The 17681-nt window shown below is 45.5% G+C and overlaps 1 non-coding gene across 1 annotated transcript; it reads left to right on the top strand.

Moving 5' to 3' along the window:
* Window positions 1–444: 444 nt before the first annotated feature.
* On the top strand, window positions 445–516 carry trnae-cuc (transfer RNA glutamic acid (anticodon CUC)). Its single transcript has one exon. It is a non-coding gene; the product is annotated as a tRNA-Glu (tRNA).
* The last annotated feature ends 17165 nt before the right edge of the window (window positions 517–17681 follow it).

The following is a 17681-nucleotide window of genomic DNA, read 5'->3' as shown; positions in this document are numbered from 1 at the left end:
CTGGAAGGTTGGAATTGAGGTAAGGTGGGGGGCAGGGAAATGAGGAAACTGATGAAGTCCACATTGATGGCCTGGGGTTGAATTTACCCCAAGCGGAAGATGAGACGTTCATCCTCCAGGCATCGGGTGGGGAGGGAGCGGCGATGGAGGAGGCCCAGGACCTGCATGTCCTCGGCAGAGTGGGAGGGGGTTTGAAATGTTGGGCCATAGGGCGATGGGGTTGATTGCTGCGGGTGTCCTGGAGATGTTCCCTCACGCGCTCTGACTTGACTCTGCGAGGAGTCTCCAGTCTCCCCAATGTAGAGGAGACCACATCAGGAGCAATGGATACAAGAAATGACATTGTTGGATACACAGGTGAAAGCCTTCGACCGACCAAGGCCCGGATTCGATTTCCGGGCAGGGAAGAAATTTTCAGTAGAGCTATTTGGCTGGGTCCGTATCTCCCTGGTGGTCTAGTGGTTAGGATTCGGCGCTCTCACCGCCGCGGCCCGGGTTCGATTCCCGGTCAAGGAAACCGTTTTCCGGGGGTTTATAGACCACCCGTTCTTCTAAAATGCTCTGGACAGTTATTTATTGATCTTCGGAGTTCCTGCGTGCTGCAGTGTGTCGTTGCTCGTTGAAATCGTATCCTGATTCAGATTTGTTTGTTTGTGTAGTGGTGATTGCTTCTGTAGTTAATTTCTTGGTTTGCGTGCAGTGTTTTCCGGTAGACGCTGTTTTGAATTTCCCATTAACTGTTCGCTCTACTGTGACATCTAGAAATGGCACTTTGTTCTTGTTCTCCTCTTTTGTGAATTTTATGTCAGGAAGGATATTGTTGATGGTGTTGGAGGTTTCCACTAATTTGTTTCATTTTTTGATGACAAAAGTGTCATCGCTGTAGCGGACCCAAAGTTTGGGTTGGATCGTTGGAAGGGCTGTTTGTTCGAGTCTCTGCAGTATTGCTTCTGCTCGGAATCCAGATGCCGGTGGTTTCATGCATATTTCGGTGATTTGTTTGTAGGGCTTGTTACTGAATATGAAGTGGATGGTAAGGAACAGTTCCACGAGCTTGACAGTGCTAACTTTGCTGATGAAATTGATGCTGTGTTTGTGTCTTTGGTTCTTCGAGTAGAGTCTTCAGTTTTCTTTGGCCACGTTGATGTTAATGGATGTGAACAGGGCTGTTCTGTCAAAGGAGAACATTATTCCATCCCCTTCTATCTCAGTGTCTTTGGTGTTCAGGAATTCTTGGATGGAGTAAATGGAGTGGAGTGAATCTTCGACTCGGTGTTTTAGCCTTCAGTGGAGGCCTTTGACTAGTCTGTATATTGGTGTTCCAAGTCGTGAGACTATGGTCTAAGGGGGGCTCCTGGTTTGAAGGGGAGGAGAACAGCAACAAAGTGCCATTCCTTGATATCACAGGAGAGCGAACAGTCAATGAGGAACTTCAAACTAGCATCTACAGAAAAACAACACACACAAACCAAGTACTTAACCACAGAAGCAATCATCCCAACACCCACAAACGAAGCTGCATCAGGAGATTATTTCAACGAGCCACTAAACACTGCAGCACAGAGAAACTACGAAGAGCACAAGAAAAATACGTATATAGTGTATTTAAGGAGAACAGCTACCCAATAAACGCAGTCCGCCGATTTCTCATTAATGCTTTCAAGCTGACTCTCAAAAATTCGGTTTATCCCTCCATTCTTTCCTGTTTGTTTTGTGTGGGTTTTGAAAGTTTTCCCAAATCCTCTGACTGAGTATTGGAGTTGGGAGGTTATGTTGTGGTTGTACAGGACATTTTTTAGACCACTTTTGGAATATTGTGTACAATTCTGGTCTCCCTCCTATCAGAAGGATATTGTGAAATTTGAAAGGGTTCTGAAGCACCAATGGGTCCACAGAGGGGAAGAGGCCCTTCTGCTCCCCTGAGTGTGGGAAGGCCTTCAGTGATTCCTCTGCCCTGCTGTTGCACCAGTTGGTCCACACCGGGGAAGGCTGTTCTCCGGCCCCAAGTACGAGATTGCCTTCAGCAGTTCTTCCCACCTGCTGAGACACGAGTGGGATCATATTGAGGAGAAGCCGTTCTTCTGCCCCGATTGCAGGAAGGGCTTTTCTCTTTCTTCCGACCTGCTGGCCCATTGGTGGGTCCACATGGGGGAGAGGTCGTTCAGTTGCCTAAGTGCAGGAAGTCCTTCATCAATTCCTCAGCCCTGCTGAGGCACCAGTCCGTCCACACCGGGGAGATGCCATTCTCCTGCCCGAGTGTGGGAAGAGCTTTACCCGCTCCTCCACACTGCTGAAGCACCTGCTGGTCCACATGGGGGGATGGGGGGCGGAGGGGGGAGGCCTTTCTGCTGCCCTGAATGCGGGAGGTCCTTCAGCAATTCCTCCGCCCTGCTGAAGCACCAGTGTGTCCACACCGGGGAGAGGACCTTCAGCTGGCCCGAGTGTGGGAAGAGGTTCATGTTTTCCTGCAACTTGCGGAAGCACCAGCGGGGGCACCAGCGCTCCCAGCAATCAGATCCCACCAGTGACGCTGCCTTTCGTCACCCCCAAGGACTGAACCTCCTGCCAGTTCTGACAGTGGGTGCACTGGGAGAGTAGGTGGGCTGTTTTTGTTTTCTGCTGGACTGCAATTGCCTCCCCCACCCCCCACAACCACAACCGCATGGTGGCTCACGGTTAGCACTGCTGCCTCATGGCACCAGGAATCCAGGAATACTTCCACCCTTGGGGGTCTGCGTGCAATTTAAGGAGGGTAGGAAAATGGATCTGAGTGGGTTACTCTTTGGAGAATCAGTGCAGATGTGTTGTGCTAAAGGACCTGTTTCCACACTGTAGGAGTTCAACCATCGTATGAACTTTGCTTTCATTGGATACTGCTGCTCATTGAGACAGGGACTGCACATTGCCAAATGAAATGATCCAAAGAAACGTTAGACCGCAAAACCATCTGAGCAGAAGTTAGGCTAATCGGCCCATGAAGTATACTCAGCCATTCGTTAGTGACAAAAGTGGTGCAGATGAGATTAGCTACAGTGTGGAAACAGGCCATTTGCCCCAAAAAGTCCACATTGACCCTCCGAAGAGTAACCCATCCAGACCCATTTCCCTCTGACTAATGTACCTAACTCTATGGGCAATTAAGCATGGCCAATCGACATGACCTGAACATCTTTGGACTATGGAAGAAAGCAGGACCACCCAGAGAAAACGCACTCAGACAGTGGGAGAATATAAAAACTTCTCACAGACAGCCACCCAAGGCTGGAATCAAACCTGGGTCCCTGGCATGGTGAGCCTGCAGTGGTAAACGCTGAGCCACTAAATGTTGCAACTCGAAGTAGGCAAGCAGGAGGTGGCGAGAATACTGCAAGCCAGGCAGCACCAGGATGTGGAGTAGTCAGCGTTTTGGGTATTCACCCTTCTTCATGACTGAAACGTTGACTTCTCTGTGAGAAACGATTTACGGGAATGTTGCTGTGGTTTGGAGGGTTTGAGCTACAGGGAGAGGCTGAATAGGCTGGGACTGTTTTCACTGGAGCATCAGAGGCAGAGGAGTGACCTAATAGAGGTTAAAAATCATGAGGGGCATGGACAGGTTAATAGACAAGGTCTTTTCCCTGGGATGGGGAGTCCAGAATGAGAGGTCAAAGGTTTTGGGTGAGAGGCGAAATGTATTAAAGGGACAAATTCTTCACGCAGTGGGTGGTACTTATATGAAATGAGGTGCCACAGGATTTGGGTCAGGTGTTGTCAAATGGGACTAGATTAGTTTATGATATCAGGTCATCATGGACAAGTTGGACCAAAGGGTCTGTTTCCATGCTTTATGTGTCTCTGACTACTAGTCCTGATGTAAGTTTCAAATCGAGTCCAAGTAACTTTGAATAGTTCAATCTTGTTGTGCACACCTCCTGAAAAGTTTCAAATGAATCCCTGTTTAAACATGCTGAGTTGGACAAAGTATCCCATCAAGTTCAACACAAACCCAGAGTTGAGGAAGTCAGAAGTCAGAACACCAAGAGGGCCAATACTGATCACAATATTCCAGGTGCAGCCTCATCAACGTCCTGTATACCTACAACATAACTTGCCAACATCAATACTCAATTCCCTAATTGATGAAGGCCAGTGTGCTGAAACCTTTCTTCACTGCCTTGTGTACCGTTGTAATCAGAAATATAGGACCTACTTTAAACTGATCTACAATCCTGCTTCTGGGAACACAGTGACTAATAGGGAAGGCAAAAGGGAGATTGACCTTTAAATGGAGTATAAAAGTAGGGAGGTTATAGAGGAGGTTTTGATTGAAAGGGCAGTGAAGATTCAACCAGCTGACAGTGGATCTGAATCACATGGAGATCAGGTCAGGTTCGGACAGCAGGAAACCAGATAAATTTTAACAACAAACCACAACGATTTCATCATTAGACTCTTAATTCCAGATTTATATTGAATTCAGATTCCACCATCTGCCGTGGCAGGTTGTGCATCCAAGTCCCCGGAACATTACCTGGGTAAATAGTCTGGTGACAATAAAGTCGGCCATCGCCTCCCCTGAACACATTGGCTGATTGTGTTTGGAGGTAATAAAGGAGCAAGAGGTTTCAGCAGCTGCTAAGTTGTTGATATTACACAAGGGAACATCAGCACTCTCAGTAATGGCACACACTGAAGTCAGTGTCCTGTATCAGAGGTAAGGGCTCGGGAACGATAAGAAATAGGAACAGGAATATGCCATTCAGCCCCTTGAGCCTGCTTCTCCATTCAGTAGGATTCTGGGTGATCTGGCATTCCCCACATTCACTTTCCTGCACTTTTCCTGTAACTTTTCATCCCCCGACTCTTCACGAATCTATCGATCCTAGTTTTAAATGTGACATGAAGGCTGTCAACAGAGTTACTGGGGTGTGGGTGGGGGGGTGGGGACGGGGGCTCAGGTCGAACTTGGGGACTAAAACAATGGCTTCACACTTCACAATATTTAACGAAGGGAATGTTTATGGTTATCCAATGCTGGAAATTGGGCAGGCATTCAGATGAAATTATTGGTAAATTATGAATGATAGAGGAGTCGGGAGAGAAGTGGTGTTCAGGCACAGTTGGATATCATCAGTATAGATGCCAACACCAGCAGCTACGGTTAAACAAATCAGAATGGAAGACGCGAAAAGCAGACCCTCCCAGAGGATAGAGTGATGCTGGAGAGGGACAGTACTGTCATTAACCCTGATCAAGGCTGTCCGCAGGTCGACGAGGGAATGTTTATCCCTGTCATCGTTACAAAGGATGTCAAACATGACCTTGATAAGAACAGTTTCAGGGGTGGAAACCAGACTCGAGGGCTTTAAACACAGAATTCTGGAAAAGATGGGAATGGCTAATTCAACAATGTTACATCCAAACCAACACTTCCATTAGTGCGATAATAATAGAAGTGTTTTGGTTTGTATTTCGAAGATTCTCAGCAACACTGAGTAAGAATCAACAAAATTAACACAAGAAATACTGCAATTGCTACAATGTACCTGCTCCCAATAGGGGGCCATCGGTGTGAAATTAACTGTCTACAAGGGGCAATATTGGAAAGGAATTACCCAGTTCATAGCTGTAAGAGGGGAGACACAGACTGCTTGATACAAACATATAATGGGCGGGAGTAGGCCAATCGGCACTTTGAGCTTGCTGCAACATTCAATAAGATCATCCCTGATCTGAATTTAACCTCAACTCTACATTCCAACACATCCCCGACAATCTTTCATCCACTTGGTTATCAAGAACCTATCTACCTCTGCCTTAAAGATTTTGAATCCACTGCCTTTTGAAGAAGACACACAACCCTCAGAAAGAAAAGAAATCATCCTCAATTTTGTCTTCTACATTTGAAATATGACCCTGTACTTTCAGATATTAAGATAGGGACACAAGCTGCATTCAAATAGTACCTGTGGTACAGTTAACTGTGTCAAAGTGCTTCACATGAACATAATGAGAATTCCTTTAAAAATCACAACTGCGGAGCACAGATTAGGACAGGTGACCAAAGACTTGGTCAAAGGGACAAGTTTAGGGCAATCTTTTAAACAGGTTCAATTTCCCAAATATCAGAGGACAAAGACGTGAACAGCAAACACAAAATAGCAAAGAATGGGAAACAACAGTGGAGTCATAATGTCACAGGATGGGTAATCCAGGGAACATGAGTTCAAATCCCACCACAGCAAGAGGTGAGATGTGAATAATTCAAATCATAAATGGGGAACACAAAGTTAGTCTCTGTATGGTATCGATGGCACTCGTCAATTGTCATAAGAACCCATGCTCACCAATGTCCTTTCAGGAGGGAAACTTCCATCCATGTATGGTCTGACTTACATGTGACTCCAGACCAACAGCAATGTGGTTGACTCTTAAACTGCCCTCTGAATTGGCACAAGCAAGACACCTTGCACTTAGGGATGGATAAAAAACATCAACCTTACGAAAGTGTCATAACAGAAACTGCTGGAGAAATTCAGCCAGTCTGGCAACACCGGTGGAGAGAGAGAGAGAAAGAAACAGAGACAATATTCTGGCTTGAGTCCAGAACAGTTGTGAAGAAGGGTCACAGCATTGGAAATGCTAACTCTGCTTCGCTCTCCACATGTGCTGCCAGTCCTATTGCCTTTCTCCAGCATTTGATGAATTTTGGGGTTTCAGATCTCCAGCATCTGCAGTTCTTCATTACACTGATTTAGGGACGCTCAAATCCCATCAAAGGGTAGCGCAGAAAGGCTGGAATTACTCAGCAAGTTTGGCACCAGCTATGGAGATAAAAACAGTTCGTACTTCGGGTCATTGAATGATCTTACATCTGGGACAAACTTTTGGGTAAGCTGCAAGAGTAAAAGGCACTGGTGTAACTTCAACATCTGGGAGAACTCTCTCAGCCATGGGGGTCAGGCTGACTCAGCATTCTGGTCCTGCTCATTACCTGTTAAATTCTCCATTTGTTGTTCTTGTTATATTTCTACATGGTTGACACATTCCTATGTTTTAAAATGAAATTCCAAACAGACAGGAATTTTCCATGTAAGTAATCATACATTAGAGGGTTTGGAACGTGAATGTAACTTTTAAACTATTTATTCATGCATGGGGCGTGGGCATCGCTGGCAATGCCAGCATTTATACCCATCCTTAACCACCCTGTGGTTGGTTGGAAAAGTGCATGAAGGTGTCTGAGATTGTCTTGATCAGCACAGCAATCTCAAAGATGGGTGTGCTCAGGTACAAGTACCCTCCACTCCCACAGCCAAGTCTGCATTCACTTCAATTATAGATGCCATCTAAACCTCCCAGGACAAAGACAGCATGGAATGACAATCAGAATAAAGCTTCCTCTACTCTTAAATTTCAAGTGAAGCTACTTCAACACTGTCCCCAACAAACACTGCCAAGACAGAGACTGCATTGGGTTAGATACAGAGTAAAACTTCCTCTACACTTCCACATTCATACAGTCCCAGGACAATGACAGCAGAGGGTTAAATCATCAGTAGAGCTTCTTCCATTCTGACTGACACTTAGTACGTCTTACACCAATCATCAAGGAAAATTCAGAACTGAGTCCATTATCTGGGACTGAATTCACACATCCTAATGGGAATGGCAGAAACAGAAAATCATGTAGTGAAACACAGATAAAACACACACAATGTACAACAAATCTAGACTGTTATTGGGATCAAAGACATTGAAATGACAGGAGACATAGTCCCTGCAGTGATCCGAATGTGAGCTGAACAACATTCTCATGTGAATAATATTCTCTGGGAATGCAATGTCCACCTCACTGATGTCTGGTCAGTTCCTCTGCTCTCGTTCAGGGCTGAGTTGCGGCTGACCACATTGTGGCGTGGGGGTCAAGAGGTTAGACAGTTAAGGTCAACTTGGATTGAGGGCATCCTTTGTCATGCCAGTGAGGTCGAGGGTCGCTCATTTACTCAACTTATAATCGGGGAGAAGGGGATGTCAGGCTGGGCTTGTATCAGTTTGAGTTTAGAAGAAACAGATGATCCGATGGAGCTGTATAACATCTGGAAGGGACTTAATGTAAATGTAATGTCAACTCAATTTTAGCCAGAGGTTAGTCTCTCATTTAAGATAGGAGAGTTTTGTTTTTCTCACAAGTGTTCTCGAGTCTTTGAAATTCACTTCTTTAGAGAGCAGCATGTGGTGGTGTCACGGTGGTTAGCACTGCTGCCTCACGGCATCAGTGACCTGGGTTTGATCCCACCTTCGGGCCGACCGTCTGTGTGGAGTTTGCACATTCTCCCCTTGTGTCTGCGTGGGTTTCCTCTGGTGCTCTGGCCTCCTCCCACAGTCCAAAGGATGTGCAGGTGAGGGTGGATTGACCATGGGAGATGCAGGGTTACAGGGATAGTGTAACGAACTGTGTCTGGGTGGGACGGTCAGTCAATGTTGACTCGATGGGCTGAATGACCAACTTGCACGCAGTTGGTCTATATCAATCAATCGTATGCACTTGCTTTATGGTTACCGACATCAAATTACATGAATGGTTTTGGTTATTTCATCTCTTATTATCGTATTCAACCAACTACAGCATCTAGAAACTTGCTTAATTACTATATCCAATATCTGCAGAGTACTTTTTCTTTTTGTCACGACCATTATCTTGAACTCTGACGTGTGACCTTTTCATTGCTGTCAAAGTTCCTTATTTATCCCGACATTGTCATGTTTTTACTTTGTCGAATGTCTTCCTGGCTTTTGCAGTTAAGACCCTATATTCTGCCCTTGTCAACATTTTCCCTTACAATTCTCTACTCAGGATTTCATGAAAAACCTCAGAGTGTGGTGAGACTGCGGAACTCACTACCATAGTGAATAGTTGGGGTGGAAGACACGACAACTAAGGGTAAGCAACCCAATACAAATGAATGTCACTCTCACCAGATTCACAACAGAGTGAAATTAAAAGATGCAATGTCCCTCAATTTCTCAACGGTTCCGAACCAGACTTTTTGAAGAACAGATCTTGCACATCAACATTATAATTTAAATAAAAAACAACAATGATAAATATGGCAAATTTTCTAGGGCAAAGTTAAAGAAGATAATCTAATTAATAGCAATTATTTAGACCCTTTTATCAAGTCCCCCACCTTCTCAGAGACTGAAACTTTAGCGGCAAATTAAGAAAGAATTTTTTTTTAAACTTACCAATTCAAGCAAACACTTTCCAACAATGGATTGCCAAGACTTTGTGCAATCCTTGGACAATGACTGTTTCACAGACACGTAACTGTAAATCTGATTTAAAAGTCAATGCTGAATGTGAATAGACACCCCAAAGTATTCAGCTATTTTTTACACCCTGGGACTCATTCCCAGAAAGAGTCAAAAATTCTTTAACTGGACAGTAGAATCTAGAGAGAACAGCTCCTGGGCTCAACAAGCAGCAACGCCCAATGGAAGCAGTTGGCGGCGGGGCAGGGCGGGGCAAGGTCAAAATCAAAAAAGCCCACTGACTCTCCCACTTCACACACGCTGTCAGAATACACAGGGGCTCAGTCCTGGGAGTGACCCACAGCAGTTTCGTGAAGTGAACCACACTTGATGAACAGATCTTGCACACCAGAATTATAATTTAAACAAAAACAAACAATTATGAATACTGCAAATTTACTAGGGCAAAGTTAAACAAGATAATCCAGTTAATAGCAATGATTTAATCCCTTTGATCAACTCCTCCACCATCTCCGAGACAGAAACTTAAGGGGTAAATTAAGGAAGAGAATTTTTCAAATTATCAATTCAAGCAAACAGTTTCCAACAATGGATTGCCAAGCCGTTGGGCAATCCTTCGATGATGAGTTGTTCACAGGCACATAACCGTAAATTTAATTTCTAAGTCACTGCTGAATGCGAATGGACACCCTGAAGTATTCAGCTATTTCTTACAGACTGGAACTCGTTCCCAGACAGAGTCAATAATTGTTTAACTGGACAAAAAAAATCTAAAGAGAACAGCTCCTGGTCTCAACGAGCAGCAGCGCCCACTGGAAGCAAAATTGCAGGGGTGGGGGAGCACGACGGCATAAAACAAAAAAATCCAACCGACTCTCCCACTATAAGCACTGTCAGAATGGGCAGGGGTTCAGTCCTCTCAGTGGCCCACAGCAGCTTCACCAGCAGAATCAGATTGTTGGGAGCACTGGTGCGCCCGCTGGCGCTTCTGCAAGGTGCAGAATGATGAGAACCTCCAGTTCCACTCGGGGCAGGTGAACGGCCTCTCCCCGGTATGGCCCCACCTGTGCCTCAGCAGGTGGGAGGAATTGCTGAAGGCCTTCCCGCACTCTGGGCAGGAGAAGGGCCTCTCCCCCATATGGACCCCAAGGTGGGATGCCTGGCTAAAGCCCTTCCTGCACTTGAGGCAGGAGAACGGGGTCTCCCCGGTGTGGACCCGCTGTTGCCTCAGCAGGGCAGAGGTATCATTGAAGGCCTTCCCGTGCTTGGAGCAGCTGAAGGACTTCTCTAATATGTGGACCCGGTGGTGGGTCAGTAGGATGGAGGAAATAGCTGAAGGCCTTCCCGCATTCGGGGCAGGAGAATGACCTCTCGGCTGTGTGGACCCGCTGGTGCCACTGCGGAAAGTAGGAACTGCTGAAGGTCTTCCCGCACTCAGGGCAGGAGAACAGTCTCACCCAGGTGTTACTGCGCCCATGAGTCTCCAGGTCAGATGGGAAACGGAAGCCTTTCCCACAGTCGCCACATTTTCATGGTTTCTCCACGGGACGGGATTCCTTGGGTTTCTCCATGACCGAAGCTTCAGCTGCACACAAACGCGTGTACAGCACCTCTCTGCCGTGAATTCCTCTTCCCAGTCTGTATAACCTTTACTGCCTCCATAATCAGAGTGCTGCAACAGTCGGGTCTCTCTTCCAGTCTCACTGATGCTGAAAACGTACTGAAAGAGGAACCAAAAAGCTTGGTTCCTTCTCACAGAATCATAGCCGAAAAATGTTACACTCCCGATGGATTCAGTGACTGCCAGACATTGACGTGAAATTGAGGACTGCAAATGCTGGAGAGTCAGAGTCAAAGCACAGCAGATCAGGCAGCATCTGAGGAGCAGCAGAGTCAATGTTTCAGGCAAAGCTCTTCATCTATTGATATTGAAATGTCCGTCTTCAGATCTTCAAATAATCTGTAAAAAGAGATTACAAAAGTCATCACTGTAAGCCCAGGTTATAAATTCCAAACAAGCAATTCTACTTTCTGCAGAACATTCTTTTCTTTTTCTACAAAATTGAAAGAACCATCCCACCCCCTCTCACCCCTCTATTCTCACTCCGCTCAAACTAATCCTCCCGATGGTACTGATTCAGGATTTTGCAGAGACCGAAAAGTGAAATCATCAAGACAGACACCTCTGAACTTTGGATACCTCCACCTGAGAGTTAGTAACTTTCACGACATCTAGGAGTGAGTAAGTCTGATTTTGGGAAGCAAACAAAAGTGTCAATTCAGGATGAACCTTCAATGCAGCTTCTTGAGAAACAACCAGATACGAAATGGTTAACATCTGGGGAGTGGAAGTGGGGAGATGGAGGAAATGAGATATCAAGGCATTGGCACCGACAACGGATAGATACTGAATATACAGACATGGCAAACATTACGGGCAAACCAGAGTCATGGAGATAACACCTCACAGAAACAGGTCCTTCAGTCCAACTCATCCGTGCCGACCAGATAGCTTAAATTAATCTCGTCTCTTTTACCAGCACTTGGCCATATCCCTCTGAACTCTTCCTATTCATATACCCATCCAGATGCCTTTTTAAAATGTTATAATTGGAGCTACATCCACCACTTCCTCCGACAGATAATTCACACTTGCTTCCCTCATCCCAAACATAATATCGTCCTGTTCTGTACTTCTCCCATCCCAGGGAAATGACTTTGTCTATTTACCCTATCCATACGTCTCATGATTCTATAAACGTCTGTAAGATTACCCCTCAGCCTCTGGTATACGGGGGAAAACAGTTCAAGCAATTCACTGCGTTTACTTCTAGCTTCACACGCACGGATCCTTACTCCCGTGTAAAACATTGTTTTCCTCCCGCACACTGTCCATGGGAAAAGCCAAGAGTGCTGAGACTCTGGAGTTGGGGGAATACCACGTAGAATTCCTGCAATGTGGAAACACGCCATTCAGCCCAACAAGTCCGCACCGACCATCCAAAGCGTAACCCATGCAGACACTTTCCCCTATCCCATGCCACGACACTTACTGCACACTATGGGCCCATTTAGTATGGCCTATTCTCCCGAAACTGCACATCATTAGATTTTGGGAGGAAATCAGAGCACCCGGAGGAAACACGGTAGGGAGAATGTGCAAACTCCACACAAACAGTCGCCCCAAGGCTGGAATCGAAAGCGAATCCCTGGCGCTGTAAGGCAGCAGTGCTAACCACTGATCCATCGCGCTGCGTATGTGTGCAGAAAGAGGTGGGGGCTGGGAACTTTGTTAATTGTACCGCACAGTGGATTGTTGAGTAAGGTTAAATCTCACGGGATCCAGGGAGAGCTAAACAACTGGGTACAAAATTTAGAAGCACGTTGTTGTAGATTCTGGAATCCTTGCTGAAATTAACAAATGCTGGAGATCACAGTGGGTCAAGCAGCGCTGTGCTACTCTATGACTGGTTAGTGTGGACGTGGAGATGATGTTTCCACTAGGAGAAGGGTTGAGGATGACAAGTCATTGAGGGCATTTCAGACAGAGATAGGTTCTTGATTAGTAAGGCGTCAAGGGTGATGAGGAGAAGGCAGCAGAATGGGATGGAGAAACGTATCAGCCATGATAGACTGGTGGAGCAGACTCGATGAGCCAAATGGCCTCATTATGCTCCTGTGTATTATGGTCTTAAAGCTGGGCAGATGACTTAAGGGGTTCTCACAAACTATTTCAGAATCCTGAAGAGGAGTTGCTGGACTCGAAATTTTAACTCTGCTTTCTCTCCACAGATGCTTCCAGTTCTGCTGAGTTTTTCCAGTGTTCTCAGTTTTTGTTTCAGATTTCCAGCATCCACAGTTCTTTGTCGTATTTATCAAATTCATTTCTTGCCCTTCCCAAGTGTCTGGAACTTCATCTCCCTGATCTACAAACTGTTCACTTACCCTAGAAATGACCACTACCTCCTTATCAAAGTAGACCCCTTTGTTGCAAAATGATTGTTCAATTCTGTGACCAAAATTATTGCATTCGTAATTACTTACACCAGGGACTCTCAATATCTCAGGCCAGAACACAGCTAGATTGTTTCAGACAGTACATTTATGTGATTTGATGTAATTCCCTATTCCCTACTTTACCAGCGTGTTGCTGGGAATGGAGGGTTTGAATTAAGAAGCTGGTACATTTTTTCCAACGGAGCCGAGCAAGTTGACAGATAACTTTGTAGAGATTTTTAAAATCAGGAGGGGTATAGATAAGGTGTCATTTCCAGGAGGCTCCGAATATTTTATTGCTCCAGAAGGTGTAAAAGGGGGTCAAAGCTTCAACAGAAATCGAGCAGAGCTGAGAACAGACAACATTTAATCAGAGGAGAGAGAAATCAGGACCAGAAATCCGAGCTGACACCACACTACCATGTTATCAGTGCTTTGATTAGCAGTGCCCACCCTCTACCTTTACTGAGCCTCTCACTCGACTTGAATGCCACGTATCCCCTCAAAGTTCTGGATCCAATCCTTGTCATTCTGAAGCCATATCTCTGTAAGGAGTCTCAGATCATAATTATTCTCTTCAATGTGTGCAGTCAATTAATTCGCTTTTTTTACAATGCAGCTTTTAGTTTTATTTTTTGTTACAATGCAGCATACATTCACATACTGAGCTTTTAGTTTTATTTATTGTGATGGTTAGAATCCAGTTTTGATTGCTAGTACATTTATTCTCCTTGTCCCTTTCTCTCATTCTCTGGTGTTTGGTTTCCACATCACTACATTGCTCAAAGGCCTTGATTTGGATTGGCCATGCTAAATTGCCCAGTGTCCAGGGACGTGCAGGTTAGGTGGGGAGGCCATGTGAAACGCAGGGTTATCGTTTCAAAGTAATAGAAGGAGTAGCCCATTTGGCCCATCGACCTTGCTCCGCCATTCATTAAAATGATGGCGGATCGATCAATCGTCTCAGCTCCTTCTAATTGCATTATCCCAACTTCCCTTAATTCCCTTACCACGCAAAAAACCCATCCAACAGTGTCAAAGTGAAGCTGCCTCTACTGCTTCCTTGAGCACAATATTCCATTAATTTACCATTAACCACATAGGCCCTGCCCTGAGTTGCCTCATCAAAATGCAACAGCTCATATTTGTCGAAATTAATCTCCATCCACTACTCCTTGGCCCATCGGCTCATCTGATCAATTATAATGTATATTAAACTTTCTTTCCAACCTTATTCCCTAAAAGCTGAAAATCTCCATCCCACACTCTCACCCTCCATTCTCACTTTGTTGAATCTAATCACGGATGTCCTCATCCTGAAGGGTTTGGTTCATGCTGATTAACAGGCCCACATTCAACGGAGATCTAACTGAAACGTACAGAACATTGAACGGCCTGGACAGAATGGACATTGGGAAGATGTTTTCATTGGGAGGAGAGACTAATACGCATGGGCATAGCCTCAGCAAAAAGGGAGAATGGAGATTAGGAGAAATTTCTTTCGCCAAAGAGTGGTGAATCTATGGAATTCATTGTCACAGAAAACTGTGGAGGCCAGGTCACTGAGTATGTTTAACAATGAGATAGAGATGTACAGCACAGAAACAGACTGTTTGGTCCAACTGGTCCATGCCGACCAACTATCCCAACCCAATCTAGTCCCACCTGACAGCACACGGCCCCATATCCCTCCAAACCCTTCCTATTCATACACCTACCCAAATGCCTTTTAAATGTTGCAATCGGACTAGCCTTCACCACTTCCTCTGGCAGATCATTCAATAAATGTACCATCCTCTGCGTGAAAAAGTGGCCCCGTGGATCTCTTTTGCATCTTTTCCCTCGAACGCGAAACCCATGTCCTCTCGTTCTGCACTCACCCACCCCAGGAAAAGACTTTCTTTATTAATCCTATCCATGCCCCTCATGATTTTATACACGTACAGTTATGACGTTCAAAAGACATTTGGATAAGTACATGAATACGAAAGGTTGGAAGGGTTATGGGCCAAACACTGGTAGGTGGGACGAGTTTACTTTCAGAACATACTCAGCATGGACTAGTTCGATGAAGGGTCTGTTCAGTGCTGTCTGACCCTGTGACTGACCTGTACTGGTCTTAAAACCATTTTCTTACCTCCCCCCATAAGCATCCACTTCTTTGTTGTTCAAAACTCAGATGAACTTCGCCTTGAATATGTTCAATGACCCCACTTCTGAACTCAATTCCTCTTCGTAATATACCACTTGCCTCGCTCATTGCCTGCTGCATCTGCCCGACAACTGGCATTGACTGGGGTGGAGGGACTCTGAGACCCCTTAGTACATCCATACATCATTCCTGATGAAGGGCTTGTGCCCGAAACGTTCCCTGTCCTGCTCCTCAGATGCTCCCTGACCTGTTTTGCTTTTCCAGTGCCACATTTTTTGACTTTCACCTCTCGTCCTCACTTTATCCACATTCCAATATATCACCATTTAAACAATGCGCTGCTTTTTTTTTAAACAGCAAAGGCTATAACTTCACATTGCGGCACTGCACTTGCCATGTGTTTGCCAATTGAGACACAGACCTGGACCAACTTCGGGAAGAGGCAAAAGACTGAGTTCTGAACAAAAACCGTAGCACACTCAAAACGTCGGCTCTGTTTACCTTTCCACAGATGCTGCTCGACCCGTTGGCTTTCTGCAGTATTCGCTGTGTTTGTTCTACACAAATGCTGCTTTCCATTAAAGAACTTCAATCCCTGTCCTCTGGTAACTGACCCTAGTCAGTGGCAAGAGGTTCTTCTGATCATTAACCTGCCCATTCCCACACGTCTTCTCGCATCATTGCCAACAGCCCCTGGAAATCTCCAGTTAACCTTCTTTGCTCCAAAGAGAACATTCCCAAACTTGGGAATGTCTCCACAAAATGAAAATTGCTCATCCCTGGACATGATGCAAATGTTACAATGGGAAAGCGGTTTTGGCAAAATATCGTCAGTTAGCAGGTGGAAAAATGTTCTGGAAGTAAAACAGAAATCCCAGTCTCCAGCTTTGTGAATCTATCGAAACTCTTTGGGAAGTGGAATTAGAGGAGAATGAAGGATGAACTGTTCGACTGAGCAGAGATAGTCCAGACACCGTCCCCTTGTTTAAGAGGCCGGGGGATTGACTGTGATATTCTCGGGACATGAACTGACCCGAGACATTGAAAGAATTCTCTGCACATCAGGAATTCAAATCCATTCTCGGCTCGGGGCCAATGAGAAAATGCGGGAAGAAGCAAAACACTGAAAGGCTCGGAGGGCGATGGCCCCGGTGTAGGACAGCTCGTTCCTCGTGACATGGATGTGCCTGCAGATGGTGGGATCAGGCTGTCCCCATGTCTCCACAATGAATGTCCAAGGCTTTATTATGGAAAAGTAAAACTGATATAGGACAATGGTAATTTTTGGGCGGGGCGGGTTGAATTATGAATTGATTAGTAGGTTCCTCAAAGACACTGTGTGGCTGGTGTTTGGCCCGGTCTCTGTGGCGCAATTGGTCAGCACGTTCGGCTGTTTACCGAAAGGTTGGTGGTTCGAAACCACCCAGGGACGCAGTGTTTTCTGTTCCTGCTCCTATTGCTTTTTTGGCTGCGAAAGTGCACGTTTTTAATGGTTTCAGGAAAATGTTTCCCAAACGGAAATCTTCTCCACTGAGGCAGCACAAAGGGGTTTCTGAATTGATTGAAATTCTAATGTCAAGGACTGCGGATGCTGAGAATCCGAGACAGAAAGAGAAACTGCTGGAGAAACTCAGCAGGTTTAGCTGTACCTGGATGAGAAAAAAAACGAGTTCTGAAATGTTGTTTCTGATTCTCTTTCCACTGATGCTGCCTGACCTGCTGAGTTTCTCCTGCAATTTCTGTTTTTGTTTTTAACTGAACGTCCATTTCATCTTTCGGGATGAAACACGCAGACTCGCCATTTGCAGATATTTACCCCTTTCAAAACCTGTGAAGTGATTGGATTCAAACAAACTCTGCAATGATTCACTCTTTCGCAGCTCCACAGGCAGAGAGACCTGGGAAATGAAGCTGTCAGTGTGGTTCTGTGTTGGTGGGCCGAGTGGCGAATGCAATGGACATGAAATCCATTGTGGTTTCCACACGCAGGGGTGAACCCTGCCGACTACAGTTGAGAACTGTCATCAGAAAGAAAGGGAGATTGCTCCACGGTATTTGTTAAAGATGCAAATCAGTGGAGGGGTTGAAATATTTCAATCACATTGGGACTAGTCGGGAATTTGTAGCCCACTGCCTGACAGGGTGGAACAAGCAGATACCCACAGAGCTGCTATTGAGGCGATGAGCCAAGAGTTTGGAAATGAGATAGAACAGTGTGGGGTGTGAAGTCGTGATCGAAGTTAAGCAGGCACCTGAGGACAAAGGTGTTTTATTTGCC

This window comes from Chiloscyllium punctatum, chromosome 36 (assembly GCF_047496795.1).
Source record: "Chiloscyllium punctatum isolate Juve2018m chromosome 36, sChiPun1.3, whole genome shotgun sequence".
Taxonomy (NCBI): domain Eukaryota; kingdom Metazoa; phylum Chordata; class Chondrichthyes; order Orectolobiformes; family Hemiscylliidae; genus Chiloscyllium; species Chiloscyllium punctatum.
This window is presented reverse-complemented; position numbering and strand designations above follow the sequence as displayed.